The sequence below is a fragment of the Pan paniscus genome, chromosome 1 (genome assembly GCF_029289425.2).
Source record: "Pan paniscus chromosome 1, NHGRI_mPanPan1-v2.0_pri, whole genome shotgun sequence".
Classification (NCBI taxonomy): Eukaryota; Metazoa; Chordata; class Mammalia; order Primates; family Hominidae; genus Pan; species Pan paniscus.
The window spans coordinates 20,790,754-20,818,247 of NC_073249.2; the positions used below are offsets into that span (position 1 = coordinate 20,790,754).

The 27,494-nt window shown below is 67.7% G+C and overlaps 13 non-coding genes across 13 annotated transcripts; all 13 read left to right on the top strand.

Moving 5' to 3' along the window:
* Window positions 1–237: 237 nt before the first annotated feature.
* On the top strand, window positions 238–356 carry LOC117978802 (5S ribosomal RNA). The gene has a single exon (XR_004669483.1). It is a non-coding gene; the product is annotated as a 5S ribosomal RNA (ribosomal RNA).
* A 2,123-nt stretch (window positions 357–2,479) lies between these two features.
* LOC117978670 (5S ribosomal RNA) lies at window positions 2,480–2,598 on the top strand. The gene has a single exon (XR_004669353.1). It is a non-coding gene; the product is annotated as a 5S ribosomal RNA (ribosomal RNA).
* Window positions 2,599–4,721: 2,123 nt separating this feature from the next.
* On the top strand, window positions 4,722–4,840 carry LOC117978445 (5S ribosomal RNA). Its single transcript, XR_004669235.3, has one exon. It is a non-coding gene; the product is annotated as a 5S ribosomal RNA (ribosomal RNA).
* A 2,123-nt stretch (window positions 4,841–6,963) lies between these two features.
* LOC117977966 (5S ribosomal RNA) lies at window positions 6,964–7,082 on the top strand. The gene has a single exon (XR_004669053.1). It is a non-coding gene; the product is annotated as a 5S ribosomal RNA (ribosomal RNA).
* Window positions 7,083–9,205: 2,123 nt separating this feature from the next.
* Window positions 9,206–9,324, top strand: LOC117977995 (5S ribosomal RNA). Its single transcript, XR_004669062.2, has one exon. It is a non-coding gene; the product is annotated as a 5S ribosomal RNA (ribosomal RNA).
* Window positions 9,325–11,447: 2,123 nt separating this feature from the next.
* LOC134729932 (5S ribosomal RNA) lies at window positions 11,448–11,566 on the top strand. The gene has a single exon (XR_010111505.1). It is a non-coding gene; the product is annotated as a 5S ribosomal RNA (ribosomal RNA).
* A 2,123-nt stretch (window positions 11,567–13,689) lies between these two features.
* On the top strand, window positions 13,690–13,808 carry LOC134729934 (5S ribosomal RNA). The gene has a single exon (XR_010111506.1). It is a non-coding gene; the product is annotated as a 5S ribosomal RNA (ribosomal RNA).
* A 2,123-nt stretch (window positions 13,809–15,931) lies between these two features.
* Window positions 15,932–16,050, top strand: LOC134729935 (5S ribosomal RNA). Its single transcript, XR_010111507.1, has one exon. It is a non-coding gene; the product is annotated as a 5S ribosomal RNA (ribosomal RNA).
* A 2,123-nt stretch (window positions 16,051–18,173) lies between these two features.
* On the top strand, window positions 18,174–18,292 carry LOC134729936 (5S ribosomal RNA). The gene has a single exon (XR_010111508.1). It is a non-coding gene; the product is annotated as a 5S ribosomal RNA (ribosomal RNA).
* Window positions 18,293–20,415: 2,123 nt separating this feature from the next.
* Window positions 20,416–20,534, top strand: LOC134729937 (5S ribosomal RNA). The gene has a single exon (XR_010111509.1). It is a non-coding gene; the product is annotated as a 5S ribosomal RNA (ribosomal RNA).
* Window positions 20,535–22,657: 2,123 nt separating this feature from the next.
* LOC134729938 (5S ribosomal RNA) lies at window positions 22,658–22,776 on the top strand. The gene has a single exon (XR_010111510.1). It is a non-coding gene; the product is annotated as a 5S ribosomal RNA (ribosomal RNA).
* A 2,123-nt stretch (window positions 22,777–24,899) lies between these two features.
* LOC134729939 (5S ribosomal RNA) lies at window positions 24,900–25,018 on the top strand. Its single transcript, XR_010111511.1, has one exon. It is a non-coding gene; the product is annotated as a 5S ribosomal RNA (ribosomal RNA).
* Window positions 25,019–27,141: 2,123 nt separating this feature from the next.
* On the top strand, window positions 27,142–27,260 carry LOC134729940 (5S ribosomal RNA). Its single transcript, XR_010111512.1, has one exon. It is a non-coding gene; the product is annotated as a 5S ribosomal RNA (ribosomal RNA).
* The last annotated feature ends 234 nt before the right edge of the window (window positions 27,261–27,494 follow it).

Sequence of the window (27,494 nt, forward strand, 5' to 3'; positions counted from 1 at the left end):
GAGGGCGTCCCAGGATCGTGGGCCCTGGGCCCTGACGCCTCGGAGCACTCCCTGCTCCGAGCGGGCCCGATGTGGTGGAAGCTCGGGAGCGCGGGAGCCGGGGGGAAGGCCGCGGGCCAGCGGCTCGGGGGTCCCCGATCCGAGCCCCGCGGCCCCGGGCTGGCGGTGACGGCCGCAATCCGGCGGGCACGGCCGGGCCGGGCCGGGCTCTTGGGGCAGCCAGGCGCCTCCTTCGGCGTCTACGGCCATACCACCCTGAACGCGCCCGATCTCGTCTGATCTCGGAAGCTAAGCAGGGTCGGGCCTGGTTAGTACTTGGATGGGAGACCGCCTGGGAATACCGGGTGCTGTAGGCTTTTTCTTTGGCTTTTTGCTTTTTCTTTCCTTTTCTTCCAGACGGAGTCTCGCTCTGTCGCCCAGGCTGGAGTGCAGTGGCGCCATCTCGGCTCACTGCAAGCTCCGCCTCCCGGGCTCACGCCATTCCCCGGCCTCAGCCTCCCGAGTAGCTGGGCCTACAGGCGCCCGCCACCACGCCCGGCTAATTTTTTCTATTTTTCCTAGAGACGGGGTTTCACCCTGTCAGCCGGGATGGTCTCGAGCTCCTGACCTCGTGATCCACCCGCCTCGGCCTCCCAGAGTGCTGGGATTACAGGCGGGAGCCACCGCGCCCGCCCGGCCTGCTGTAGGCTCTTTTGGCTTCCCCGCTGCCTCCCTTCCCCCTACAGTCGCCATGCTTGCCAACCTCCCCTGACTCTGCTCCCCCTTTACCGCCCACCTACACCCCCGCCGCAGCCGCAGCCGGGGTCCTCCTCCTGGGGCTCCGCCCCTACTGCACGCCGGGCAGCAGCATCCCACCGCTTCCGCCTCGCCGCCGCCCCGCCAGGAGCCCGGCTCCAGCCTGGGAGGGCAGCGGGCCGGACCCCAAAGGCGCAGCCGCGGGTTCCCTGCCGTTCGCGGTACCTTCCCGCTCCCGGAACGCCCAGGCGATTCCATTCACCCGTCGGGCGCCGTCGTCGCACCCTTCCAAACCGGGGGAAGGGGCGGGCAGGGGCAGCGGGAACCACAGACGCCAGCCAAGACCTCGGCTCCAGAACGCATGGGCTGCTTTACCCGGGGGAAGGGCATTGCTTCGCCAGCCACCAGGAAAACAGTCCCTGTGCACCCGGGATTCCCAATGCCCCCCACTTCGTGTCGACGACTCCAGTCCCGAGGACACGCCGGAGACCCAGGCCTCCGGGCCCGCCCGGGGCCACGGCTCCCGCCAAACGGGCGGGCACGCTCTGCAAATCTCGGGGCCCGCCGCAAGGCACCCAGAGCACAGGGAGGTGCCAAGAAAGGCAGGAGCCTACGAAACCCACCTCCAAAGCAAGCAATTCATCCAAGAAAAAGCCCGTCTCCGCGCTCCGTTGCTCCTCTCGCACGGACCGCCTGGCCCGCGTGTTCTGGCGCAGCCCAAGCCCCCTCCACCCTGCCCCGGCCTGCTCAAGAGGGCGCTGCCTAACGGAGCCGGGCGCTTCCTCTCTAAGGCTCTATCGCTCTCGCTCTCTAGCTCCCTCCGCCTCTCTCTTCTAGGTTTCCCCCTGGACCTCGCGCTACTTCTGTCGTTTTCCCTCTGTCTCTCTGTCTCTCTCTCTCTCTCTTTCTCTGTCCCTCTCTCTTTCTCAGCCTCTCTGTCTGTCTCCTTCCCTCTCGCCCTCGCCTGTCTCTCTCGATCGCTGTCTCTCTCCCTCCCTCAGTTTCTATCTCTCCATCCATCTCGTCCTTGCTCTCCTCCAAGCCGCGTGTGTGTGTGCGTGCGCGCGCGTGCGTGTGCGTGCGTGTGTGTCTGTGTCTGTGTGTGTGTCTGTGTGTGTGTGTCCGCGCGAGCGCGTGCGAGCGCGCCCGCGTGTTGTCTCTGTGTGGGGGAGTGGATTTGCTCCTGGTGGTGGTGGGGTGTGTCTGGGTTTCTCTCAGGCCCTCTCACCCGAGATCAGGCCGCCGCCTCTAGTGCCAGCGCGGGGCAAAACAGGGCCACCCCCCGACCGGCTACACCCCACGCCCTCTTGCCCCCCGGCCGGGTCTTGGTCGGGACAAGCGACCGTGGTGGGGGCGTTGTGAGAGAAAGGCCCCGCGCGGCTGGGCCGGCTGTTCGCCTTGGGCCAGCCCTGACGGCTCTGGGTGGGTGGGGCAAGAGGGGGCCTCGCAGGAGCCCCTGTGCGGCGAGGGATCCAGAACGCTGCCTCCGCGACAGGGCGGAGGACCGGAGGGCGTCCCAGGATCGTGGGCCCTGGGCCCTGACGCCTCGGAGCACTCCCTGCTCCGAGCGGGCCCGATGTGGTGGAAGCTCGGGAGCGCGGGAGCCGGGGGGAAGGCCGCGGGCCAGCGGCTCGGGGGTCCCCGATCCGAGCCCCGCGGCCCCGGGCTGGCGGTGACGGCCGCAATCCGGCGGGCACGGCCGGGCCGGGCCGGGCTCTTGGGGCAGCCAGGCGCCTCCTTCGGCGTCTACGGCCATACCACCCTGAACGCGCCCGATCTCGTCTGATCTCGGAAGCTAAGCAGGGTCGGGCCTGGTTAGTACTTGGATGGGAGACCGCCTGGGAATACCGGGTGCTGTAGGCTTTTTCTTTGGCTTTTTGCTTTTTCTTTCCTTTTCTTCCAGACGGAGTCTCGCTCTGTCGCCCAGGCTGGAGTGCAGTGGCGCCATCTCGGCTCACTGCAAGCTCCGCCTCCCGGGCTCACGCCATTCCCCGGCCTCAGCCTCCCGAGTAGCTGGGCCTACAGGCGCCCGCCACCACGCCCGGCTAATTTTTTCTATTTTTCCTAGAGACGGGGTTTCACCCTGTCAGCCGGGATGGTCTCGAGCTCCTGACCTCGTGATCCACCCGCCTCGGCCTCCCAGAGTGCTGGGATTACAGGCGGGAGCCACCGCGCCCGCCCGGCCTGCTGTAGGCTCTTTTGGCTTCCCCGCTGCCTCCCTTCCCCCTACAGTCGCCATGCTTGCCAACCTCCCCTGACTCTGCTCCCCCTTTACCGCCCACCTACACCCCCGCCGCAGCCGCAGCCGGGGTCCTCCTCCTGGGGCTCCGCCCCTACTGCACGCCGGGCAGCAGCATCCCACCGCTTCCGCCTCGCCGCCGCCCCGCCAGGAGCCCGGCTCCAGCCTGGGAGGGCAGCGGGCCGGACCCCAAAGGCGCAGCCGCGGGTTCCCTGCCGTTCGCGGTACCTTCCCGCTCCCGGAACGCCCAGGCGATTCCATTCACCCGTCGGGCGCCGTCGTCGCACCCTTCCAAACCGGGGGAAGGGGCGGGCAGGGGCAGCGGGAACCACAGACGCCAGCCAAGACCTCGGCTCCAGAACGCATGGGCTGCTTTACCCGGGGGAAGGGCATTGCTTCGCCAGCCACCAGGAAAACAGTCCCTGTGCACCCGGGATTCCCAATGCCCCCCACTTCGTGTCGACGACTCCAGTCCCGAGGACACGCCGGAGACCCAGGCCTCCGGGCCCGCCCGGGGCCACGGCTCCCGCCAAACGGGCGGGCACGCTCTGCAAATCTCGGGGCCCGCCGCAAGGCACCCAGAGCACAGGGAGGTGCCAAGAAAGGCAGGAGCCTACGAAACCCACCTCCAAAGCAAGCAATTCATCCAAGAAAAAGCCCGTCTCCGCGCTCCGTTGCTCCTCTCGCACGGACCGCCTGGCCCGCGTGTTCTGGCGCAGCCCAAGCCCCCTCCACCCTGCCCCGGCCTGCTCAAGAGGGCGCTGCCTAACGGAGCCGGGCGCTTCCTCTCTAAGGCTCTATCGCTCTCGCTCTCTAGCTCCCTCCGCCTCTCTCTTCTAGGTTTCCCCCTGGACCTCGCGCTACTTCTGTCGTTTTCCCTCTGTCTCTCTGTCTCTCTCTCTCTCTCTTTCTCTGTCCCTCTCTCTTTCTCAGCCTCTCTGTCTGTCTCCTTCCCTCTCGCCCTCGCCTGTCTCTCTCGATCGCTGTCTCTCTCCCTCCCTCAGTTTCTATCTCTCCATCCATCTCGTCCTTGCTCTCCTCCAAGCCGCGTGTGTGTGTGCGTGCGCGCGCGTGCGTGTGCGTGCGTGTGTGTCTGTGTCTGTGTGTGTGTCTGTGTGTGTGTGTCCGCGCGAGCGCGTGCGAGCGCGCCCGCGTGTTGTCTCTGTGTGGGGGAGTGGATTTGCTCCTGGTGGTGGTGGGGTGTGTCTGGGTTTCTCTCAGGCCCTCTCACCCGAGATCAGGCCGCCGCCTCTAGTGCCAGCGCGGGGCAAAACAGGGCCACCCCCCGACCGGCTACACCCCACGCCCTCTTGCCCCCCGGCCGGGTCTTGGTCGGGACAAGCGACCGTGGTGGGGGCGTTGTGAGAGAAAGGCCCCGCGCGGCTGGGCCGGCTGTTCGCCTTGGGCCAGCCCTGACGGCTCTGGGTGGGTGGGGCAAGAGGGGGCCTCGCAGGAGCCCCTGTGCGGCGAGGGATCCAGAACGCTGCCTCCGCGACAGGGCGGAGGACCGGAGGGCGTCCCAGGATCGTGGGCCCTGGGCCCTGACGCCTCGGAGCACTCCCTGCTCCGAGCGGGCCCGATGTGGTGGAAGCTCGGGAGCGCGGGAGCCGGGGGGAAGGCCGCGGGCCAGCGGCTCGGGGGTCCCCGATCCGAGCCCCGCGGCCCCGGGCTGGCGGTGACGGCCGCAATCCGGCGGGCACGGCCGGGCCGGGCCGGGCTCTTGGGGCAGCCAGGCGCCTCCTTCGGCGTCTACGGCCATACCACCCTGAACGCGCCCGATCTCGTCTGATCTCGGAAGCTAAGCAGGGTCGGGCCTGGTTAGTACTTGGATGGGAGACCGCCTGGGAATACCGGGTGCTGTAGGCTTTTTCTTTGGCTTTTTGCTTTTTCTTTCCTTTTCTTCCAGACGGAGTCTCGCTCTGTCGCCCAGGCTGGAGTGCAGTGGCGCCATCTCGGCTCACTGCAAGCTCCGCCTCCCGGGCTCACGCCATTCCCCGGCCTCAGCCTCCCGAGTAGCTGGGCCTACAGGCGCCCGCCACCACGCCCGGCTAATTTTTTCTATTTTTCCTAGAGACGGGGTTTCACCCTGTCAGCCGGGATGGTCTCGAGCTCCTGACCTCGTGATCCACCCGCCTCGGCCTCCCAGAGTGCTGGGATTACAGGCGGGAGCCACCGCGCCCGCCCGGCCTGCTGTAGGCTCTTTTGGCTTCCCCGCTGCCTCCCTTCCCCCTACAGTCGCCATGCTTGCCAACCTCCCCTGACTCTGCTCCCCCTTTACCGCCCACCTACACCCCCGCCGCAGCCGCAGCCGGGGTCCTCCTCCTGGGGCTCCGCCCCTACTGCACGCCGGGCAGCAGCATCCCACCGCTTCCGCCTCGCCGCCGCCCCGCCAGGAGCCCGGCTCCAGCCTGGGAGGGCAGCGGGCCGGACCCCAAAGGCGCAGCCGCGGGTTCCCTGCCGTTCGCGGTACCTTCCCGCTCCCGGAACGCCCAGGCGATTCCATTCACCCGTCGGGCGCCGTCGTCGCACCCTTCCAAACCGGGGGAAGGGGCGGGCAGGGGCAGCGGGAACCACAGACGCCAGCCAAGACCTCGGCTCCAGAACGCATGGGCTGCTTTACCCGGGGGAAGGGCATTGCTTCGCCAGCCACCAGGAAAACAGTCCCTGTGCACCCGGGATTCCCAATGCCCCCCACTTCGTGTCGACGACTCCAGTCCCGAGGACACGCCGGAGACCCAGGCCTCCGGGCCCGCCCGGGGCCACGGCTCCCGCCAAACGGGCGGGCACGCTCTGCAAATCTCGGGGCCCGCCGCAAGGCACCCAGAGCACAGGGAGGTGCCAAGAAAGGCAGGAGCCTACGAAACCCACCTCCAAAGCAAGCAATTCATCCAAGAAAAAGCCCGTCTCCGCGCTCCGTTGCTCCTCTCGCACGGACCGCCTGGCCCGCGTGTTCTGGCGCAGCCCAAGCCCCCTCCACCCTGCCCCGGCCTGCTCAAGAGGGCGCTGCCTAACGGAGCCGGGCGCTTCCTCTCTAAGGCTCTATCGCTCTCGCTCTCTAGCTCCCTCCGCCTCTCTCTTCTAGGTTTCCCCCTGGACCTCGCGCTACTTCTGTCGTTTTCCCTCTGTCTCTCTGTCTCTCTCTCTCTCTCTTTCTCTGTCCCTCTCTCTTTCTCAGCCTCTCTGTCTGTCTCCTTCCCTCTCGCCCTCGCCTGTCTCTCTCGATCGCTGTCTCTCTCCCTCCCTCAGTTTCTATCTCTCCATCCATCTCGTCCTTGCTCTCCTCCAAGCCGCGTGTGTGTGTGCGTGCGCGCGCGTGCGTGTGCGTGCGTGTGTGTCTGTGTCTGTGTGTGTGTCTGTGTGTGTGTGTCCGCGCGAGCGCGTGCGAGCGCGCCCGCGTGTTGTCTCTGTGTGGGGGAGTGGATTTGCTCCTGGTGGTGGTGGGGTGTGTCTGGGTTTCTCTCAGGCCCTCTCACCCGAGATCAGGCCGCCGCCTCTAGTGCCAGCGCGGGGCAAAACAGGGCCACCCCCCGACCGGCTACACCCCACGCCCTCTTGCCCCCCGGCCGGGTCTTGGTCGGGACAAGCGACCGTGGTGGGGGCGTTGTGAGAGAAAGGCCCCGCGCGGCTGGGCCGGCTGTTCGCCTTGGGCCAGCCCTGACGGCTCTGGGTGGGTGGGGCAAGAGGGGGCCTCGCAGGAGCCCCTGTGCGGCGAGGGATCCAGAACGCTGCCTCCGCGACAGGGCGGAGGACCGGAGGGCGTCCCAGGATCGTGGGCCCTGGGCCCTGACGCCTCGGAGCACTCCCTGCTCCGAGCGGGCCCGATGTGGTGGAAGCTCGGGAGCGCGGGAGCCGGGGGGAAGGCCGCGGGCCAGCGGCTCGGGGGTCCCCGATCCGAGCCCCGCGGCCCCGGGCTGGCGGTGACGGCCGCAATCCGGCGGGCACGGCCGGGCCGGGCCGGGCTCTTGGGGCAGCCAGGCGCCTCCTTCGGCGTCTACGGCCATACCACCCTGAACGCGCCCGATCTCGTCTGATCTCGGAAGCTAAGCAGGGTCGGGCCTGGTTAGTACTTGGATGGGAGACCGCCTGGGAATACCGGGTGCTGTAGGCTTTTTCTTTGGCTTTTTGCTTTTTCTTTCCTTTTCTTCCAGACGGAGTCTCGCTCTGTCGCCCAGGCTGGAGTGCAGTGGCGCCATCTCGGCTCACTGCAAGCTCCGCCTCCCGGGCTCACGCCATTCCCCGGCCTCAGCCTCCCGAGTAGCTGGGCCTACAGGCGCCCGCCACCACGCCCGGCTAATTTTTTCTATTTTTCCTAGAGACGGGGTTTCACCCTGTCAGCCGGGATGGTCTCGAGCTCCTGACCTCGTGATCCACCCGCCTCGGCCTCCCAGAGTGCTGGGATTACAGGCGGGAGCCACCGCGCCCGCCCGGCCTGCTGTAGGCTCTTTTGGCTTCCCCGCTGCCTCCCTTCCCCCTACAGTCGCCATGCTTGCCAACCTCCCCTGACTCTGCTCCCCCTTTACCGCCCACCTACACCCCCGCCGCAGCCGCAGCCGGGGTCCTCCTCCTGGGGCTCCGCCCCTACTGCACGCCGGGCAGCAGCATCCCACCGCTTCCGCCTCGCCGCCGCCCCGCCAGGAGCCCGGCTCCAGCCTGGGAGGGCAGCGGGCCGGACCCCAAAGGCGCAGCCGCGGGTTCCCTGCCGTTCGCGGTACCTTCCCGCTCCCGGAACGCCCAGGCGATTCCATTCACCCGTCGGGCGCCGTCGTCGCACCCTTCCAAACCGGGGGAAGGGGCGGGCAGGGGCAGCGGGAACCACAGACGCCAGCCAAGACCTCGGCTCCAGAACGCATGGGCTGCTTTACCCGGGGGAAGGGCATTGCTTCGCCAGCCACCAGGAAAACAGTCCCTGTGCACCCGGGATTCCCAATGCCCCCCACTTCGTGTCGACGACTCCAGTCCCGAGGACACGCCGGAGACCCAGGCCTCCGGGCCCGCCCGGGGCCACGGCTCCCGCCAAACGGGCGGGCACGCTCTGCAAATCTCGGGGCCCGCCGCAAGGCACCCAGAGCACAGGGAGGTGCCAAGAAAGGCAGGAGCCTACGAAACCCACCTCCAAAGCAAGCAATTCATCCAAGAAAAAGCCCGTCTCCGCGCTCCGTTGCTCCTCTCGCACGGACCGCCTGGCCCGCGTGTTCTGGCGCAGCCCAAGCCCCCTCCACCCTGCCCCGGCCTGCTCAAGAGGGCGCTGCCTAACGGAGCCGGGCGCTTCCTCTCTAAGGCTCTATCGCTCTCGCTCTCTAGCTCCCTCCGCCTCTCTCTTCTAGGTTTCCCCCTGGACCTCGCGCTACTTCTGTCGTTTTCCCTCTGTCTCTCTGTCTCTCTCTCTCTCTCTTTCTCTGTCCCTCTCTCTTTCTCAGCCTCTCTGTCTGTCTCCTTCCCTCTCGCCCTCGCCTGTCTCTCTCGATCGCTGTCTCTCTCCCTCCCTCAGTTTCTATCTCTCCATCCATCTCGTCCTTGCTCTCCTCCAAGCCGCGTGTGTGTGTGCGTGCGCGCGCGTGCGTGTGCGTGCGTGTGTGTCTGTGTCTGTGTGTGTGTCTGTGTGTGTGTGTCCGCGCGAGCGCGTGCGAGCGCGCCCGCGTGTTGTCTCTGTGTGGGGGAGTGGATTTGCTCCTGGTGGTGGTGGGGTGTGTCTGGGTTTCTCTCAGGCCCTCTCACCCGAGATCAGGCCGCCGCCTCTAGTGCCAGCGCGGGGCAAAACAGGGCCACCCCCCGACCGGCTACACCCCACGCCCTCTTGCCCCCCGGCCGGGTCTTGGTCGGGACAAGCGACCGTGGTGGGGGCGTTGTGAGAGAAAGGCCCCGCGCGGCTGGGCCGGCTGTTCGCCTTGGGCCAGCCCTGACGGCTCTGGGTGGGTGGGGCAAGAGGGGGCCTCGCAGGAGCCCCTGTGCGGCGAGGGATCCAGAACGCTGCCTCCGCGACAGGGCGGAGGACCGGAGGGCGTCCCAGGATCGTGGGCCCTGGGCCCTGACGCCTCGGAGCACTCCCTGCTCCGAGCGGGCCCGATGTGGTGGAAGCTCGGGAGCGCGGGAGCCGGGGGGAAGGCCGCGGGCCAGCGGCTCGGGGGTCCCCGATCCGAGCCCCGCGGCCCCGGGCTGGCGGTGACGGCCGCAATCCGGCGGGCACGGCCGGGCCGGGCCGGGCTCTTGGGGCAGCCAGGCGCCTCCTTCGGCGTCTACGGCCATACCACCCTGAACGCGCCCGATCTCGTCTGATCTCGGAAGCTAAGCAGGGTCGGGCCTGGTTAGTACTTGGATGGGAGACCGCCTGGGAATACCGGGTGCTGTAGGCTTTTTCTTTGGCTTTTTGCTTTTTCTTTCCTTTTCTTCCAGACGGAGTCTCGCTCTGTCGCCCAGGCTGGAGTGCAGTGGCGCCATCTCGGCTCACTGCAAGCTCCGCCTCCCGGGCTCACGCCATTCCCCGGCCTCAGCCTCCCGAGTAGCTGGGCCTACAGGCGCCCGCCACCACGCCCGGCTAATTTTTTCTATTTTTCCTAGAGACGGGGTTTCACCCTGTCAGCCGGGATGGTCTCGAGCTCCTGACCTCGTGATCCACCCGCCTCGGCCTCCCAGAGTGCTGGGATTACAGGCGGGAGCCACCGCGCCCGCCCGGCCTGCTGTAGGCTCTTTTGGCTTCCCCGCTGCCTCCCTTCCCCCTACAGTCGCCATGCTTGCCAACCTCCCCTGACTCTGCTCCCCCTTTACCGCCCACCTACACCCCCGCCGCAGCCGCAGCCGGGGTCCTCCTCCTGGGGCTCCGCCCCTACTGCACGCCGGGCAGCAGCATCCCACCGCTTCCGCCTCGCCGCCGCCCCGCCAGGAGCCCGGCTCCAGCCTGGGAGGGCAGCGGGCCGGACCCCAAAGGCGCAGCCGCGGGTTCCCTGCCGTTCGCGGTACCTTCCCGCTCCCGGAACGCCCAGGCGATTCCATTCACCCGTCGGGCGCCGTCGTCGCACCCTTCCAAACCGGGGGAAGGGGCGGGCAGGGGCAGCGGGAACCACAGACGCCAGCCAAGACCTCGGCTCCAGAACGCATGGGCTGCTTTACCCGGGGGAAGGGCATTGCTTCGCCAGCCACCAGGAAAACAGTCCCTGTGCACCCGGGATTCCCAATGCCCCCCACTTCGTGTCGACGACTCCAGTCCCGAGGACACGCCGGAGACCCAGGCCTCCGGGCCCGCCCGGGGCCACGGCTCCCGCCAAACGGGCGGGCACGCTCTGCAAATCTCGGGGCCCGCCGCAAGGCACCCAGAGCACAGGGAGGTGCCAAGAAAGGCAGGAGCCTACGAAACCCACCTCCAAAGCAAGCAATTCATCCAAGAAAAAGCCCGTCTCCGCGCTCCGTTGCTCCTCTCGCACGGACCGCCTGGCCCGCGTGCTCTGGCGCAGCCCAAGCCCCCTCCACCCTGCCCCGGCCTGCTCAAGAGGGCGCTGCCTAACGGAGCCGGGCGCTTCCTCTCTAAGGCTCTATCGCTCTCGCTCTCTAGCTCCCTCCGCCTCTCTCTTCTAGGTTTCCCCCTGGACCTCGCGCTACTTCTGTCGTTTTCCCTCTGTCTCTCTGTCTCTCTCTCTCTCTCTTTCTCTGTCCCTCTCTCTTTCTCAGCCTCTCTGTCTGTCTCCTTCCCTCTCGCCCTCGCCTGTCTCTCTCGATCGCTGTCTCTCTCCCTCCCTCAGTTTCTATCTCTCCATCCATCTCGTCCTTGCTCTCCTCCAAGCCGCGTGTGTGTGTGCGTGCGCGCGCGTGCGTGTGCGTGCGTGTGTGTCTGTGTCTGTGTGTGTGTCTGTGTGTGTGTGTCCGCGCGAGCGCGTGCGAGCGCGCCCGCGTGTTGTCTCTGTGTGGGGGAGTGGATTTGCTCCTGGTGGTGGTGGGGTGTGTCTGGGTTTCTCTCAGGCCCTCTCACCCGAGATCAGGCCGCCGCCTCTAGTGCCAGCGCGGGGCAAAACAGGGCCACCCCCCGACCGGCTACACCCCACGCCCTCTTGCCCCCCGGCCGGGTCTTGGTCGGGACAAGCGACCGTGGTGGGGGCGTTGTGAGAGAAAGGCCCCGCGCGGCTGGGCCGGCTGTTCGCCTTGGGCCAGCCCTGACGGCTCTGGGTGGGTGGGGCAAGAGGGGGCCTCGCAGGAGCCCCTGTGCGGCGAGGGATCCAGAACGCTGCCTCCGCGACAGGGCGGAGGACCGGAGGGCGTCCCAGGATCGTGGGCCCTGGGCCCTGACGCCTCGGAGCACTCCCTGCTCCGAGCGGGCCCGATGTGGTGGAAGCTCGGGAGCGCGGGAGCCGGGGGGAAGGCCGCGGGCCAGCGGCTCGGGGGTCCCCGATCCGAGCCCCGCGGCCCCGGGCTGGCGGTGACGGCCGCAATCCGGCGGGCACGGCCGGGCCGGGCCGGGCTCTTGGGGCAGCCAGGCGCCTCCTTCGGCGTCTACGGCCATACCACCCTGAACGCGCCCGATCTCGTCTGATCTCGGAAGCTAAGCAGGGTCGGGCCTGGTTAGTACTTGGATGGGAGACCGCCTGGGAATACCGGGTGCTGTAGGCTTTTTCTTTGGCTTTTTGCTTTTTCTTTCCTTTTCTTCCAGACGGAGTCTCGCTCTGTCGCCCAGGCTGGAGTGCAGTGGCGCCATCTCGGCTCACTGCAAGCTCCGCCTCCCGGGCTCACGCCATTCCCCGGCCTCAGCCTCCCGAGTAGCTGGGCCTACAGGCGCCCGCCACCACGCCCGGCTAATTTTTTCTATTTTTCCTAGAGACGGGGTTTCACCCTGTCAGCCGGGATGGTCTCGAGCTCCTGACCTCGTGATCCACCCGCCTCGGCCTCCCAGAGTGCTGGGATTACAGGCGGGAGCCACCGCGCCCGCCCGGCCTGCTGTAGGCTCTTTTGGCTTCCCCGCTGCCTCCCTTCCCCCTACAGTCGCCATGCTTGCCAACCTCCCCTGACTCTGCTCCCCCTTTACCGCCCACCTACACCCCCGCCGCAGCCGCAGCCGGGGTCCTCCTCCTGGGGCTCCGCCCCTACTGCACGCCGGGCAGCAGCATCCCACCGCTTCCGCCTCGCCGCCGCCCCGCCAGGAGCCCGGCTCCAGCCTGGGAGGGCAGCGGGCCGGACCCCAAAGGCGCAGCCGCGGGTTCCCTGCCGTTCGCGGTACCTTCCCGCTCCCGGAACGCCCAGGCGATTCCATTCACCCGTCGGGCGCCGTCGTCGCACCCTTCCAAACCGGGGGAAGGGGCGGGCAGGGGCAGCGGGAACCACAGACGCCAGCCAAGACCTCGGCTCCAGAACGCATGGGCTGCTTTACCCGGGGGAAGGGCATTGCTTCGCCAGCCACCAGGAAAACAGTCCCTGTGCACCCGGGATTCCCAATGCCCCCCACTTCGTGTCGACGACTCCAGTCCCGAGGACACGCCGGAGACCCAGGCCTCCGGGCCCGCCCGGGGCCACGGCTCCCGCCAAACGGGCGGGCACGCTCTGCAAATCTCGGGGCCCGCCGCAAGGCACCCAGAGCACAGGGAGGTGCCAAGAAAGGCAGGAGCCTACGAAACCCACCTCCAAAGCAAGCAATTCATCCAAGAAAAAGCCCGTCTCCGCGCTCCGTTGCTCCTCTCGCACGGACCGCCTGGCCCGCGTGTTCTGGCGCAGCCCAAGCCCCCTCCACCCTGCCCCGGCCTGCTCAAGAGGGCGCTGCCTAACGGAGCCGGGCGCTTCCTCTCTAAGGCTCTATCGCTCTCGCTCTCTAGCTCCCTCCGCCTCTCTCTTCTAGGTTTCCCCCTGGACCTCGCGCTACTTCTGTCGTTTTCCCTCTGTCTCTCTGTCTCTCTCTCTCTCTCTTTCTCTGTCCCTCTCTCTTTCTCAGCCTCTCTGTCTGTCTCCTTCCCTCTCGCCCTCGCCTGTCTCTCTCGATCGCTGTCTCTCTCCCTCCCTCAGTTTCTATCTCTCCATCCATCTCGTCCTTGCTCTCCTCCAAGCCGCGTGTGTGTGTGCGTGCGCGCGCGTGCGTGTGCGTGCGTGTGTGTCTGTGTCTGTGTGTGTGTCTGTGTGTGTGTGTCCGCGCGAGCGCGTGCGAGCGCGCCCGCGTGTTGTCTCTGTGTGGGGGAGTGGATTTGCTCCTGGTGGTGGTGGGGTGTGTCTGGGTTTCTCTCAGGCCCTCTCACCCGAGATCAGGCCGCCGCCTCTAGTGCCAGCGCGGGGCAAAACAGGGCCACCCCCCGACCGGCTACACCCCACGCCCTCTTGCCCCCCGGCCGGGTCTTGGTCGGGACAAGCGACCGTGGTGGGGGCGTTGTGAGAGAAAGGCCCCGCGCGGCTGGGCCGGCTGTTCGCCTTGGGCCAGCCCTGACGGCTCTGGGTGGGTGGGGCAAGAGGGGGCCTCGCAGGAGCCCCTGTGCGGCGAGGGATCCAGAACGCTGCCTCCGCGACAGGGCGGAGGACCGGAGGGCGTCCCAGGATCGTGGGCCCTGGGCCCTGACGCCTCGGAGCACTCCCTGCTCCGAGCGGGCCCGATGTGGTGGAAGCTCGGGAGCGCGGGAGCCGGGGGGAAGGCCGCGGGCCAGCGGCTCGGGGGTCCCCGATCCGAGCCCCGCGGCCCCGGGCTGGCGGTGACGGCCGCAATCCGGCGGGCACGGCCGGGCCGGGCCGGGCTCTTGGGGCAGCCAGGCGCCTCCTTCGGCGTCTACGGCCATACCACCCTGAACGCGCCCGATCTCGTCTGATCTCGGAAGCTAAGCAGGGTCGGGCCTGGTTAGTACTTGGATGGGAGACCGCCTGGGAATACCGGGTGCTGTAGGCTTTTTCTTTGGCTTTTTGCTTTTTCTTTCCTTTTCTTCCAGACGGAGTCTCGCTCTGTCGCCCAGGCTGGAGTGCAGTGGCGCCATCTCGGCTCACTGCAAGCTCCGCCTCCCGGGCTCACGCCATTCCCCGGCCTCAGCCTCCCGAGTAGCTGGGCCTACAGGCGCCCGCCACCACGCCCGGCTAATTTTTTCTATTTTTCCTAGAGACGGGGTTTCACCCTGTCAGCCGGGATGGTCTCGAGCTCCTGACCTCGTGATCCACCCGCCTCGGCCTCCCAGAGTGCTGGGATTACAGGCGGGAGCCACCGCGCCCGCCCGGCCTGCTGTAGGCTCTTTTGGCTTCCCCGCTGCCTCCCTTCCCCCTACAGTCGCCATGCTTGCCAACCTCCCCTGACTCTGCTCCCCCTTTACCGCCCACCTACACCCCCGCCGCAGCCGCAGCCGGGGTCCTCCTCCTGGGGCTCCGCCCCTACTGCACGCCGGGCAGCAGCATCCCACCGCTTCCGCCTCGCCGCCGCCCCGCCAGGAGCCCGGCTCCAGCCTGGGAGGGCAGCGGGCCGGACCCCAAAGGCGCAGCCGCGGGTTCCCTGCCGTTCGCGGTACCTTCCCGCTCCCGGAACGCCCAGGCGATTCCATTCACCCGTCGGGCGCCGTCGTCGCACCCTTCCAAACCGGGGGAAGGGGCGGGCAGGGGCAGCGGGAACCACAGACGCCAGCCAAGACCTCGGCTCCAGAACGCATGGGCTGCTTTACCCGGGGGAAGGGCATTGCTTCGCCAGCCACCAGGAAAACAGTCCCTGTGCACCCGGGATTCCCAATGCCCCCCACTTCGTGTCGACGACTCCAGTCCCGAGGACACGCCGGAGACCCAGGCCTCCGGGCCCGCCCGGGGCCACGGCTCCCGCCAAACGGGCGGGCACGCTCTGCAAATCTCGGGGCCCGCCGCAAGGCACCCAGAGCACAGGGAGGTGCCAAGAAAGGCAGGAGCCTACGAAACCCACCTCCAAAGCAAGCAATTCATCCAAGAAAAAGCCCGTCTCCGCGCTCCGTTGCTCCTCTCGCACGGACCGCCTGGCCCGCGTGTTCTGGCGCAGCCCAAGCCCCCTCCACCCTGCCCCGGCCTGCTCAAGAGGGCGCTGCCTAACGGAGCCGGGCGCTTCCTCTCTAAGGCTCTATCGCTCTCGCTCTCTAGCTCCCTCCGCCTCTCTCTTCTAGGTTTCCCCCTGGACCTCGCGCTACTTCTGTCGTTTTCCCTCTGTCTCTCTGTCTCTCTCTCTCTCTCTTTCTCTGTCCCTCTCTCTTTCTCAGCCTCTCTGTCTGTCTCCTTCCCTCTCGCCCTCGCCTGTCTCTCTCGATCGCTGTCTCTCTCCCTCCCTCAGTTTCTATCTCTCCATCCATCTCGTCCTTGCTCTCCTCCAAGCCGCGTGTGTGTGTGCGTGCGCGCGCGTGCGTGTGCGTGCGTGTGTGTCTGTGTCTGTGTGTGTGTCTGTGTGTGTGTGTCCGCGCGAGCGCGTGCGAGCGCGCCCGCGTGTTGTCTCTGTGTGGGGGAGTGGATTTGCTCCTGGTGGTGGTGGGGTGTGTCTGGGTTTCTCTCAGGCCCTCTCACCCGAGATCAGGCCGCCGCCTCTAGTGCCAGCGCGGGGCAAAACAGGGCCACCCCCCGACCGGCTACACCCCACGCCCTCTTGCCCCCCGGCCGGGTCTTGGTCGGGACAAGCGACCGTGGTGGGGGCGTTGTGAGAGAAAGGCCCCGCGCGGCTGGGCCGGCTGTTCGCCTTGGGCCAGCCCTGACGGCTCTGGGTGGGTGGGGCAAGAGGGGGCCTCGCAGGAGCCCCTGTGCGGCGAGGGATCCAGAACGCTGCCTCCGCGACAGGGCGGAGGACCGGAGGGCGTCCCAGGATCGTGGGCCCTGGGCCCTGACGCCTCGGAGCACTCCCTGCTCCGAGCGGGCCCGATGTGGTGGAAGCTCGGGAGCGCGGGAGCCGGGGGGAAGGCCGCGGGCCAGCGGCTCGGGGGTCCCCGATCCGAGCCCCGCGGCCCCGGGCTGGCGGTGACGGCCGCAATCCGGCGGGCACGGCCGGGCCGGGCCGGGCTCTTGGGGCAGCCAGGGGCCTCCTTCGGCGTCTACGGCCATACCACCCTGAACGCGCCCGATCTCGTCTGATCTCGGAAGCTAAGCAGGGTCGGGCCTGGTTAGTACTTGGATGGGAGACCGCCTGGGAATACCGGGTGCTGTAGGCTTTTTCTTTGGCTTTTTGCTTTTTCTTTCCTTTTCTTCCAGACGGAGTCTCGCTCTGTCGCCCAGGCTGGAGTGCAGTGGCGCCATCTCGGCTCACTGCAAGCTCCGCCTCCCGGGCTCACGCCATTCCCCGGCCTCAGCCTCCCGAGTAGCTGGGCCTACAGGCGCCCGCCACCACGCCCGGCTAATTTTTTCTATTTTTCCTAGAGACGGGGTTTCACCCTGTCAGCCGGGATGGTCTCGAGCTCCTGACCTCGTGATCCACCCGCCTCGGCCTCCCAGAGTGCTGGGATTACAGGCGGGAGCCACCGTGCCCGCCCGGCCTGCTGTAGGCTCTTTTGGCTTCCCCGCTGCCTCCCTTCCCCCTACAGTCGCCATGCTTGCCAACCTCCCCTGACTCTGCTCCCCCTTTACCGCCCACCTACACCCCCGCCGCAGCCGCAGCCGGGGTCCTCCTCCTGGGGCTCCGCCCCTACTGCACGCCGGGCAGCAGCATCCCACCGCTTCCGCCTCGCCGCCGCCCCGCCAGGAGCCCGGCTCCAGCCTGGGAGGGCAGCGGGCCGGACCCCAAAGGCGCAGCCGCGGGTTCCCTGCCGTTCGCGGTACCTTCCCGCTCCCGGAACGCCCAGGCGATTCCATTCACCCGTCGGGCGCCGTCGTCGCACCCTTCCAAACCGGGGGAAGGGGCGGGCAGGGGCAGCGGGAACCACAGACGCCAGCCAAGACCTCGGCTCCAGAACGCATGGGCTGCTTTACCCGGGGGAAGGGCATTGCTTCGCCAGCCACCAGGAAAACAGTCCCTGTGCACCCGGGATTCCCAATGCCCCCCACTTCGTGTCGACGACTCCAGTCCCGAGGACACGCCGGAGACCCAGGCCTCCGGGCCCGCCCGGGGCCACGGCTCCCGCCAAACGGGCGGGCACGCTCTGCAAATCTCGGGGCCCGCCGCAAGGCACCCAGAGCACAGGGAGGTGCCAAGAAAGGCAGGAGCCTACGAAACCCACCTCCAAAGCAAGCAATTCATCCAAGAAAAAGCCCGTCTCCGCGCTCCGTTGCTCCTCTCGCACGGACCGCCTGGCCCGCGTGCTCTGGCGCAGCCCAAGCCCCCTCCACCCTGCCCCGGCCTGCTCAAGAGGGCGCTGCCTAACGGAGCCGGGCGCTTCCTCTCTAAGGCTCTATCGCTCTCGCTCTCTAGCTCCCTCCGCCTCTCTCTTCTAGGTTTCCCCCTGGACCTCGCGCTACTTCTGTCGTTTTCCCTCTGTCTCTCTGTCTCTCTCTCTCTCTCTTTCTCTGTCCCTCTCTCTTTCTCAGCCTCTCTGTCTGTCTCCTTCCCTCTCGCCCTCGCCTGTCTCTCTCGATCGCTGTCTCTCTCCCTCCCTCAGTTTCTATCTCTCCATCCATCTCGTCCTTGCTCTCCTCCAAGCCGCGTGTGTGTGTGCGTGCGCGCGCGTGCGTGTGCGTGCGTGTGTGTCTGTGTCTGTGTGTGTGTCTGTGTGTGTGTGTCCGCGCGAGCGCGTGCGAGCGCGCCCGCGTGTTGTCTCTGTGTGGGGGAGTGGATTTGCTCCTGGTGGTGGTGGGGTGTGTCTGGGTTTCTCTCAGGCCCTCTCACCCGAGATCAGGCCGCCGCCTCTAGTGCCAGCGCGGGGCAAAACAGGGCCACCCCCCGACCGGCTACACCCCACGCCCTCTTGCCCCCCGGCCGGGTCTTGGTCGGGACAAGCGACCGTGGTGGGGGCGTTGTGAGAGAAAGGCCCCGCGCGGCTGGGCCGGCTGTTCGCCTTGGGCCAGCCCTGACGGCTCTGGGTGGGTGGGGCAAGAGGGGGCCTCGCAGGAGCCCCTGTGCGGCGAGGGATCCAGAACGCTGCCTCCGCGACAGGGCGGAGGACCGGAGGGCGTCCCAGGATCGTGGGCCCTGGGCCCTGACGCCTCGGAGCACTCCCTGCTCCGAGCGGGCCCGATGTGGTGGAAGCTCGGGAGCGCGGGAGCCGGGGGGAAGGCCGCGGGCCAGCGGCTCGGGGGTCCCCGATCCGAGCCCCGCGGCCCCGGGCTGGCGGTGACGGCCGCAATCCGGCGGGCACGGCCGGGCCGGGCCGGGCTCTTGGGGCAGCCAGGCGCCTCCTTCGGCGTCTACGGCCATACCACCCTGAACGCGCCCGATCTCGTCTGATCTCGGAAGCTAAGCAGGGTCGGGCCTGGTTAGTACTTGGATGGGAGACCGCCTGGGAATACCGGGTGCTGTAGGCTTTTTCTTTGGCTTTTTGCTTTTTCTTTCCTTTTCTTCCAGACGGAGTCTCGCTCTGTCGCCCAGGCTGGAGTGCAGTGGTGCCATCTCGGCTCACTGCAAGCTCCGCCTCCCGGGCTCACGCCATTCCCCGGCCTCAGCCTCCCGAGTAGCTGGGCCTACAGGCGCCCGCCACCACGCCCGGCTAATTTTTTCTATTTTTCCTAGAGACGGGGTTTCACCCTGTCAGCCGGGATGGTCTCGAGCTCCTGACCTCGTGATCCACCCGCCTCGGCCTCCCAGAGTGCTGGGATTACAGGCGGGAGCCACCGCGCCCGCCCGGCCTGCTGTAGGCTCTTTTGGCTTCCCCGCTGCCTCCCTTCCCCCTACAGTCGCCATGCTTGCCAACCTCCCCTGACTCTGCTCCCCCTTTACCGCCCACCTACACCCCCGCCGCAGCCGCAGCCGGGGTCCTCCTCCTGGGGCTCCGCCCCTACTGCACGCCGGGCAGCAGCATCCCACCGCTTCCGCCTCGCCGCCGCCCCGCCAGGAGCCCGGCTCCAGCCTGGGAGGGCAGCGGGCCGGACCCCAAAGGCGCAGCCGCGGGTTCCCTGCCGTTCGCGGTACCTTCCCGCTCCCGGAACGCCCAGGCGATTCCATTCACCCGTCGGGCGCCGTCGTCGCACCCTTCCAAACCGGGGGAAGGGGCGGGCAGGGGCAGCGGGAACCACAGACGCCAGCCAAGACCTCGGCTCCAGAACGCATGGGCTGCTTTACCCGGGGGAAGGGCATTGCTTCGCCAGCCACCAGGAAAACAGTCCCTGTGCACCCGGGATTCCCAATGCCCCCCACTTCGTGTCGACGACTCCAGTCCCGAGGACACGCCGGAGACCCAGGCCTCCGGGCCCGCCCGGGGCCACGGCTCCCGCCAAACGGGCGGGCACGCTCTGCAAATCTCGGGGCCCGCCGCAAGGCACCCAGAGCACAGGGAGGTGCCAAGAAAGGCAGGAGCCTACGAAACCCACCTCCAAAGCAAGCAATTCATCCAAGAAAAAGCCCGTCTCCGCGCTCCGTTGCTCCTCTCGCACGGACCGCCTGGCCCGCGTGTTCTGGCGCAGCCCAAGCCCCCTCCACCCTGCCCCGGCCTGCTCAAGAGGGCGCTGCCTAACGGAGCCGGGCGCTTCCTCTCTAAGGCTCTATCGCTCTCGCTCTCTAGCTCCCTCCGCCTCTCTCTTCTAGGTTTCCCCCTGGACCTCGCGCTACTTCTGTCGTTTTCCCTCTGTCTCTCTGTCTCTCTCTCTCTCTCTTTCTCTGTCCCTCTCTCTTTCTCAGCCTCTCTGTCTGTCTCCTTCCCTCTCGCCCTCGCCTGTCTCTCTCGATCGCTGTCTCTCTCCCTCCCTCAGTTTCTATCTCTCCATCCATCTCGTCCTTGCTCTCCTCCAAGCCGCGTGTGTGTGTGCGTGCGCGCGCGTGCGTGTGCGTGCGTGTGTGTCTGTGTCTGTGTGTGTGTCTGTGTGTGTGTGTCCGCGCGAGCGCGTGCGAGCGCGCCCGCGTGTTGTCTCTGTGTGGGGGAGTGGATTTGCTCCTGGTGGTGGTGGGGTGTGTCTGGGTTTCTCTCAGGCCCTCTCACCCGAGATCAGGCCGCCGCCTCTAGTGCCAGCGCGGGGCAAAACAGGGCCACCCCCCGACCGGCTACACCCCACGCCCTCTTGCCCCCCGGCCGGGTCTTGGTCGGGACAAGCGACCGTGGTGGGGGCGTTGTGAGAGAAAGGCCCCGCGCGGCTGGGCCGGCTGTTCGCCTTGGGCCAGCCCTGACGGCTCTGGGTGGGTGGGGCAAGAGGGGGCCTCGCAGGAGCCCCTGTGCGGCGAGGGATCCAGAACGCTGCCTCCGCGACAGGGCGGAGGACCGGAGGGCGTCCCAGGATCGTGGGCCCTGGGCCCTGACGCCTCGGAGCACTCCCTGCTCCGAGCGGGCCCGATGTGGTGGAAGCTCGGGAGCGCGGGAGCCGGGGGGAAGGCCGCGGGCCAGCGGCTCGGGGGTCCCCGATCCGAGCCCCGCGGCCCCGGGCTGGCGGTGACGGCCGCAATCCGGCGGGCACGGCCGGGCCGGGCCGGGCTCTTGGGGCAGCCAGGCGCCTCCTTCGGCGTCTACGGCCATACCACCCTGAACGCGCCCGATCTCGTCTGATCTCGGAAGCTAAGCAGGGTCGGGCCTGGTTAGTACTTGGATGGGAGACCGCCTGGGAATACCGGGTGCTGTAGGCTTTTTCTTTGGCTTTTTGCTTTTTCTTTCCTTTTCTTCCAGACGGAGTCTCGCTCTGTCGCCCAGGCTGGAGTGCAGTGGCGCCATCTCGGCTCACTGCAAGCTCCGCCTCCCGGGCTCACGCCATTCCCCGGCCTCAGCCTCCCGAGTAGCTGGGCCTACAGGCGCCCGCCACCACGCCCGGCTAATTTTTTCTATTTTTCCTAGAGACGGGGTTTCACCCTGTCAGCCGGGATGGTCTCGAGCTCCTGACCTCGTGATCCACCCGCCTCGGCCTCCCAGAGTGCTGGGATTACAGGCGGGAGCCACCGCGCCCGCCCGGCCTGCTGTAGGCTCTTTTGGCTTCCCCGCTGCCTCCCTTCCCCCTACAGTCGCCATGCTTGCCAACCTCCCCTGACTCTGCTCCCCCTTTACCGCCCACCTACACCCCCGCCGCAGCCGCAGCCGGGGTCCTCCTCCTGGGGCTCCACCCCTACTGCACGCCGGGCAGCAGCATCCCACCGCTTCCGCCTCGCCGCCGCCCCGCCAGGAGCCCGGCTCCAGCCTGGGAGGGCAGCGGGCCGGACCCCAAAGGCGCAGCCGCGGGTTCCCTGCCGTTCGCGGTACCTTCCCGCTCCCGGAACGCCCAGGCGATTCCATTCACCCGTCGGGCGCCGTCGTCGCACCCTTCCAAACCGGGGGAAGGGGCGGGCAGGGGCAGCGGGAACCACAGACGCCAGCCAAGACCTCGGCTCCAGAACGCATGGGCTGCTTTACCCGGGGGAAGGGCATTGCTTCGCCAGCCACCAGGAAAACAGTCCCTGTGCACCCGGGATTCCCAATGCCCCCCACTTCGTGTCGACGACTCCAGTCCCGAGGACACGCCGGAGACCCAGGCCTCCGGGCCCGCCCGGGGCCACGGCTCCCGCCAAACGGGCGGGCACGCTCTGCAAATCTCGGGGCCCGCCGCAAGGCACCCAGAGCACAGGGAGGTGCCAAGAAAGGCAGGAGCCTACGAAACCCACCTCCAAAGCAAGCAATTCATCCAAGAAAAAGCCCGTCTCCGCGCTCCGTTGCTCCTCTCGCACGGACCGCCTGGCCCGCGTGTTCTGGCGCAGCCCAAGCCCCCTCCACCCTGCCCCGGCCTGCTCAAGAGGGCGCTGCCTAACGGAGCCGGGCGCTTCCTCTCTAAGGCTCTATCGCTCTCGCTCTCTAGCTCCCTCCGCCTCTCTCTTCTAGGTTTCCCCCTGGACCTCGCGCTACTTCTGTCGTTTTCCCTCTGTCTCTCTGTCTCTCTCTCTCTCTCTTTCTCTGTCCCTCTCTCTTTCTCAGCCTCTCTGTCTGTCTCCTTCCCTCTCGCCCTCGCCTGTCTCTCTCGATCGCTGTCTCTCTCCCTCCCTCAGTTTCTATCTCTCCATCCATCTCGTCCTTGCTCTCCTCCAAGCCGCGTGTGTGTGTGCGTGCGCGCGCGTGCGTGTGCGTGCGTGTGTGTCTGTGTCTGTGTGTGTGTCTGTGTGTGTGTGTCCGCGCGAGCGCGTGCGAGCGCGCCCGCGTGTTGTCTCTGTGTGGGGGAGTGGATTTGCTCCTGGTGGTGGTGGGGTGTGTCTGGGTTTCTCTCAGGCCCTCTCACCCGAGATCAGGCCGCCGCCTCTAGTGCCAGCGCGGGGCAAAACAGGGCCACCCCCCGACCGGCTACACCCCACGCCCTCTTGCCCCCCGGCCGGGTCTTGGTCGGGACAAGCGACCGTGGTGGGGGCGTTGTGAGAGAAAGGCCCCGCGCGGCTGGGCCGGCTGTTCGCCTTGGGCCAGCCCTGACGGCTCTGGGTGGGTGGGGCAAGAGGGGGCCTCGCAGGAGCCCCTGTGCGGCGAGGGATCCAGAACGCTGCCTCCGCGACAGGGCGGAGGACCGGAGGGCGTCCCAGGATCGTGGGCCCTGGGCCCTGACGCCTCGGAGCACTCCCTGCTCCGAGCGGGCCCGATGTGGTGGAAGCTCGGGAGCGCGGGAGCCGGGGGGAAGGCCGCGGGCCAGCGGCTCGGGGGTCCCCGATCCGAGCCCCGCGGCCCCGGGCTGGCGGTGACGGCCGCAATCCGGCGGGCACGGCCGGGCCGGGCCGGGCTCTTGGGGCAGCCAGGGGCCTCCTTCGGCGTCTACGGCCATACCACCCTGAACGCGCCCGATCTCGTCTGATCTCGGAAGCTAAGCAGGGTCGGGCCTGGTTAGTACTTGGATGGGAGACCGCCTGGGAATACCGGGTGCTGTAGGCTTTTTCTTTGGCTTTTTGCTTTTTCTTTCCTTTTCTTCCAGACGGAGTCTCGCTCTGTCGCCCAGGCTGGAGTGCAGTGGCGCCATCTCGGCTCACTGCAAGCTCCGCCTCCCGGGCTCACGCCATTCCTCGGCCTCAGCCTCCCGAGTAGCTGGGCCTACAGGCGCCCGCCACCACGCCCGGCTAATTTTTTCTATTTTTCCTAGAGACGGGGTTTCACCCTGTCAGCCGGGATGGTCTCGAGCTCCTGACCTCGTGATCCACCCGCCTCGGCCTCCCAGAGTGCTGGGATTACAGGCGGGAGCCACCGCGCCCGCCCGGCCTGCTGTAGGCTCTTTTGGCTTCCCCGCTGCCTCCCTTCCCCCTACAGTCGCCATGCTTGCCAACCTCCCCTGACTCTGCTCCCCCTTTACCGCCCACCTACACCCCCGCCGCAGCCGCAGCCGGGGTCCTCCTCCTGGGGCTCCGCCCCTACTGCACGCCGGGCAGCAGCATCCCACCGCTTCCGCCTCGCCGCCGCCCCGCCAGGAGCCCGGCTCCAGCCTGGGAGGGCAGCGGGCCGGACCCCAAAGGCGCAGCCGCGGGTTCCCTGCCGTTCGCGGTACCTTCCCGCTCCCGGAACGCCCAGGCGATTCCATTCACCCGTCGGGCGCCGTCGTCGCACCCTTCCAAACCGGGGGAAGGGGCGGGCAGGGGCAGCGGGAACCACAGACGCCAGCCAAGACCTCGGCTCCAGAACGCATGGGCTGCTTTACCCGGGGGAAGGGCATTGCTTCGCCAGCCACCAGGAAAACAGTCCCTGTGCACCCGGGATTCCCAATGCCCCCCACTTCGTGTCGACGACTCCAGTCCCGAGGACACGCCGGAGACCCAGGCCTCCGGGCCCGCCCGGGGCCACGGCTCCCGCCAAACGGGCGGGCACGCTCTGCAAATCTCGGGGCCCGCCGCAAGGCACCCAGAGCACAGGGAGGTGCCAAGAAAGGCAGGAGCCTACGAAACCCACCTCCAAAGCAAGCAATTCATCCAAGAAAAAGCCCGTCTCCGCGCTCCGTTGCTCCTCTCGCACGGACCGCCTGGCCCGCGTGCTCTGGCGCAGCCCAAGCCCCCTCCACCCTGCCCCGGCCTGCTCAAGAGGGCGCTGCCTAACGGAGCCGGGCGCTTCCTCTCTAAGGCTCTATCGCTCTCGCTCTCTAGCTCCCTCCGCCTCTCTCTTCTAGGTTTCCCCCTGGACCTCGCGCTACTTCTGTCGTTTTCCCTCTGTCTCTCTGTCTCTCTCTCTCTCTCTTTCTCTGTCCCTCTCTCTTTCTCAGCCTCTCTGTCTGTCTCCTTCCCTCTCGCCCTCGCCTGTCTCTCTCGATCGCTGTCTCTCTCCCTCCCTCAGTTTCTATCTCTCCATCCATCTCGTCCTTGCTCTCCTCCAAGCCGCGTGTGTGTGTGCGTGCGCGCGCGTGCGTGTGCGTGCGTGTGTGTCTGTGTCTGTGTGTGTGTCTGTGTGTGTGTGTCCGCGCGAGCGCGTGCGAGCGCGCCCGCGTGTTGTCTCTGTGTGGGGGAGTGGATTTGCTCCTGGTGGTGGTGGGGTGTGTCTGGGTTTCTCTCAGGCCCTCTCACCCGAGATCAGGCCGCCGCCTCTAGTGCCAGCGCGGGGCAAAACAGGGCCACCCCCCGACCGGCTACACCCCACGCCCTCTTGCCCCCCGGCCGGGTCTTGGTCGGGACAAGCGACCGTGGTGGGGGCGTTGTGAGAGAAAGGCCCCGCGCGGCTGGGCCGGCTGTTCGCCTTGGGCCAGCCCTGACGGCTCTGGGTGGGTGGGGCAAGAGGGGGCCTCGCAGGAGCCCCTGTGCGGCGAGGGATCCAGAACGCTGCCTCCGCGACAGGGCGGAGGACCGGAGGGCGTCCCAGGATCGTGGGCCCTGGGCCCTGACGCCTCGGAGCACTCCCTGCTCCGAGCGGGCCCGATGTGGTGGAAGCTCGGGAGCGCGGGAGCCGGGGGGAAGGCCGCGGGCCAGCGGCTCGGGGGTCCCCGATCCGAGCCCCGCGGCCCCGGGCTGGCGGTGACGGCCGCAATCCGGCGGGCACGGCCGGGCCGGGCCGGGCTCTTGGGGCAGCCAGGCGCCTCCTTCGGCGTCTACGGCCATACCACCCTGAACGCGCCCGATCTCGTCTGATCTCGGAAGCTAAGCAGGGTCGGGCCTGGTTAGTACTTGGATGGGAGACCGCCTGGGAATACCGGGTGCTGTAGGCTTTTTCTTTGGCTTTTTGCTTTTTCTTTCCTTTTCTTCCAGACGGAGTCTCGCTCTGTCGCCCAGGCTGGAGTGCAGTGGCGCCATCTCGGCTCACTGCAAGCTCCGCCTCCCGGGCTCACGCCATTCCCCGGCCTCAGCCTCCCGAGTAGCTGGGCCTACAGGCGCCCGCCACCACGCCCGGCTAATTTTTTCTATTTTTCCTAGAGACGGGGTTTCACCCTGTCAGCCGGGATGGTCTCGAGCTCCTGACCTCGTGATCCACCCGCCTCGGCCTCCCAGAGTGCTGGGATTACAGGCGGGAGCCACCGCGCCCGCCCGGCCTGCTGTAGGCTCTTTTGGCTTCCCCGCTGCCTCCCTTCCCCCTACAGTCGCCATGCTTGCCAACCTCCCCTGACTCTGCTCCCCCTTTACCGCCCACCTACACCCCCGCCGCAGCCGCAGCCGGGGTCCTCCTCCTGGGGCTCCGCCCCTACTGCACGCCGGGCAGCAGCATCCCACCGCTTCCGCCTCGCCGCCGCCCCGCCAGGAGCCCGGCTCCAGCCTGGGAGGGCAGCGGGCCGGACCCCAAAGGCGCAGCCGCGGGTTCCCTGCCGTTCGCGGTACCTTCCCGCTCCCGGAACGCCCAGGCGATTCCATTCACCCGTCGGGCGCCGTCGTCGCACCCTTCCAAACCGGGGGAAGGGGCGGGCAGGGGCAGCGGGAACCACAGACGCCAGCCAAGACCTCGGCTCCAGAACGCATGGGCTGCTTTACCCGGGGGAAGGGCATTGCTTCGCCAGCCACCAGGAAAACAGTCCCTGTGCACCCGGGATTCCCAATGCCCCCCACTTCGTGTCGACGACTCCAGTCCCGAGGACACGCCGGAGACCCAGGCCTCCGGGCCCGCCCGGGGCCACGGCTCCCGCCAAACGGGCGGGCACGCTCTGCAAATCTCGGGGCCCGCCGCAAGGCACCCAGAGCACAGGGAGGTGCCAAGAAAGGCAGGAGCCTACGAAACCCACCTCCAAAGCAAGCAATTCATCCAAGAAAAAGCCCGTCTCCGCGCTCCGTTGCTCCTCTCGCACGGACCGCCTGGCCCGCGTGTTCTGGCGCAGCCCAAGCCCCCTCCACCCTGCCCCGGCCTGCTCAAGAGGGCGCTGCCTAACGGAGCCGGGCGCTTCCTCTCTAAGGCTCTATCGCTCTCGCTCTCTAGCTCCCTCCGCCTCTCTCTTCTAGGTTTCCCCCTGGACCTCGCGCTACTTCTGTCGTTTTCCCTCTGTCTCTCTGTCTCTCTCTCTCTCTCTTTCTCTGTCCCTCTCTCTTTCTCAGCCTCTCTGTCTGTCTCCTTCCCTCTCGCCCTCGCCTGTCTCTCTCGATCGCTGTCTCTCTCCCTCCCTCAGTTTCTATCTCTCCATCCATCTCGTCCTTGCTCTCCTCCAAGCCGCGTGTGTGTGTGCGTGCGCGCGCGTGCGTGTGCGTGCGTGTGTGTCTGTGTCTGTGTGTGTGTCTGTGTGTGTGTGTCCGCGCGAGCGCGTGCGAGCGCGCCCGCGTGTTGTCTCTGTGTGGGGGAGTGGATTTGCTCCTGGTGGTGGTGGGGTGTGTCTGGGTTTCTCTCAGGCCCTCTCACCCGAGATCAGGCCGCCGCCTCTAGTGCCAGCGCGGGGCAAAACAGGGCCACCCCCCGACCGGCTACACCCCACGCCCTCTTGCCCCCCGGCCGGGTCTTGGTCGGGACAAGCGACCGTGGTGGGGGCGTTGTGAGAGAAAGGCCCCGCGCGGCTGGGCCGGCTGTTCGCCTTGGGCCAGCCCTGACGGCTCTGGGTGGGTGGGGCAAGAGGGGGCCTCGCAGGAGCCCCTGTGCGGCGAGGGATCCAGAACGCTGCCTCCGCGACAGGGCGGAGGACCGGAGGGCGTCCCAGGATCGTGGGCCCTGGGCCCTGACGCCTCGGAGCACTCCCTGCTCCGAGCGGGCCCGATGTGGTGGAAGCTCGGGAGCGCGGGAGCCGGGGGGAAGGCCGCGGGCCAGCGGCTCGGGGGTCCCCGATCCGAGCCCCGCGGCCCCGGGCTGGCGGTGACGGCCGCAATCCGGCGGGCACGGCCGGGCCGGGCCGGGCTCTTGGGGCAGCCAGGCGCCTCCTTCGGCGTCTACGGCCATACCACCCTGAACGCGCCCGATCTCGTCTGATCTCGGAAGCTAAGCAGGGTCGGGCCTGGTTAGTACTTGGATGGGAGACCGCCTGGGAATACCGGGTGCTGTAGGCTTTTTCTTTGGCTTTTTGCTTTTTCTTTCCTTTTCTTCCAGACGGAGTCTCGCTCTGTCGCCCAGGCTGGAGTGCAGTGGCGCCATCTCGGCTCACTGCAAGCTCCGCCTCCCGGGCTCACGCCATTCCCCGGCCTCAGCCTCCCGAGTAGCTGGGCCTACAGGCGCCCGCCACCACGCCCGGCTAATTTTTTCTATTTTTCCTAGAGACGGGGTTTCACCCTGTCAGCCGGGAT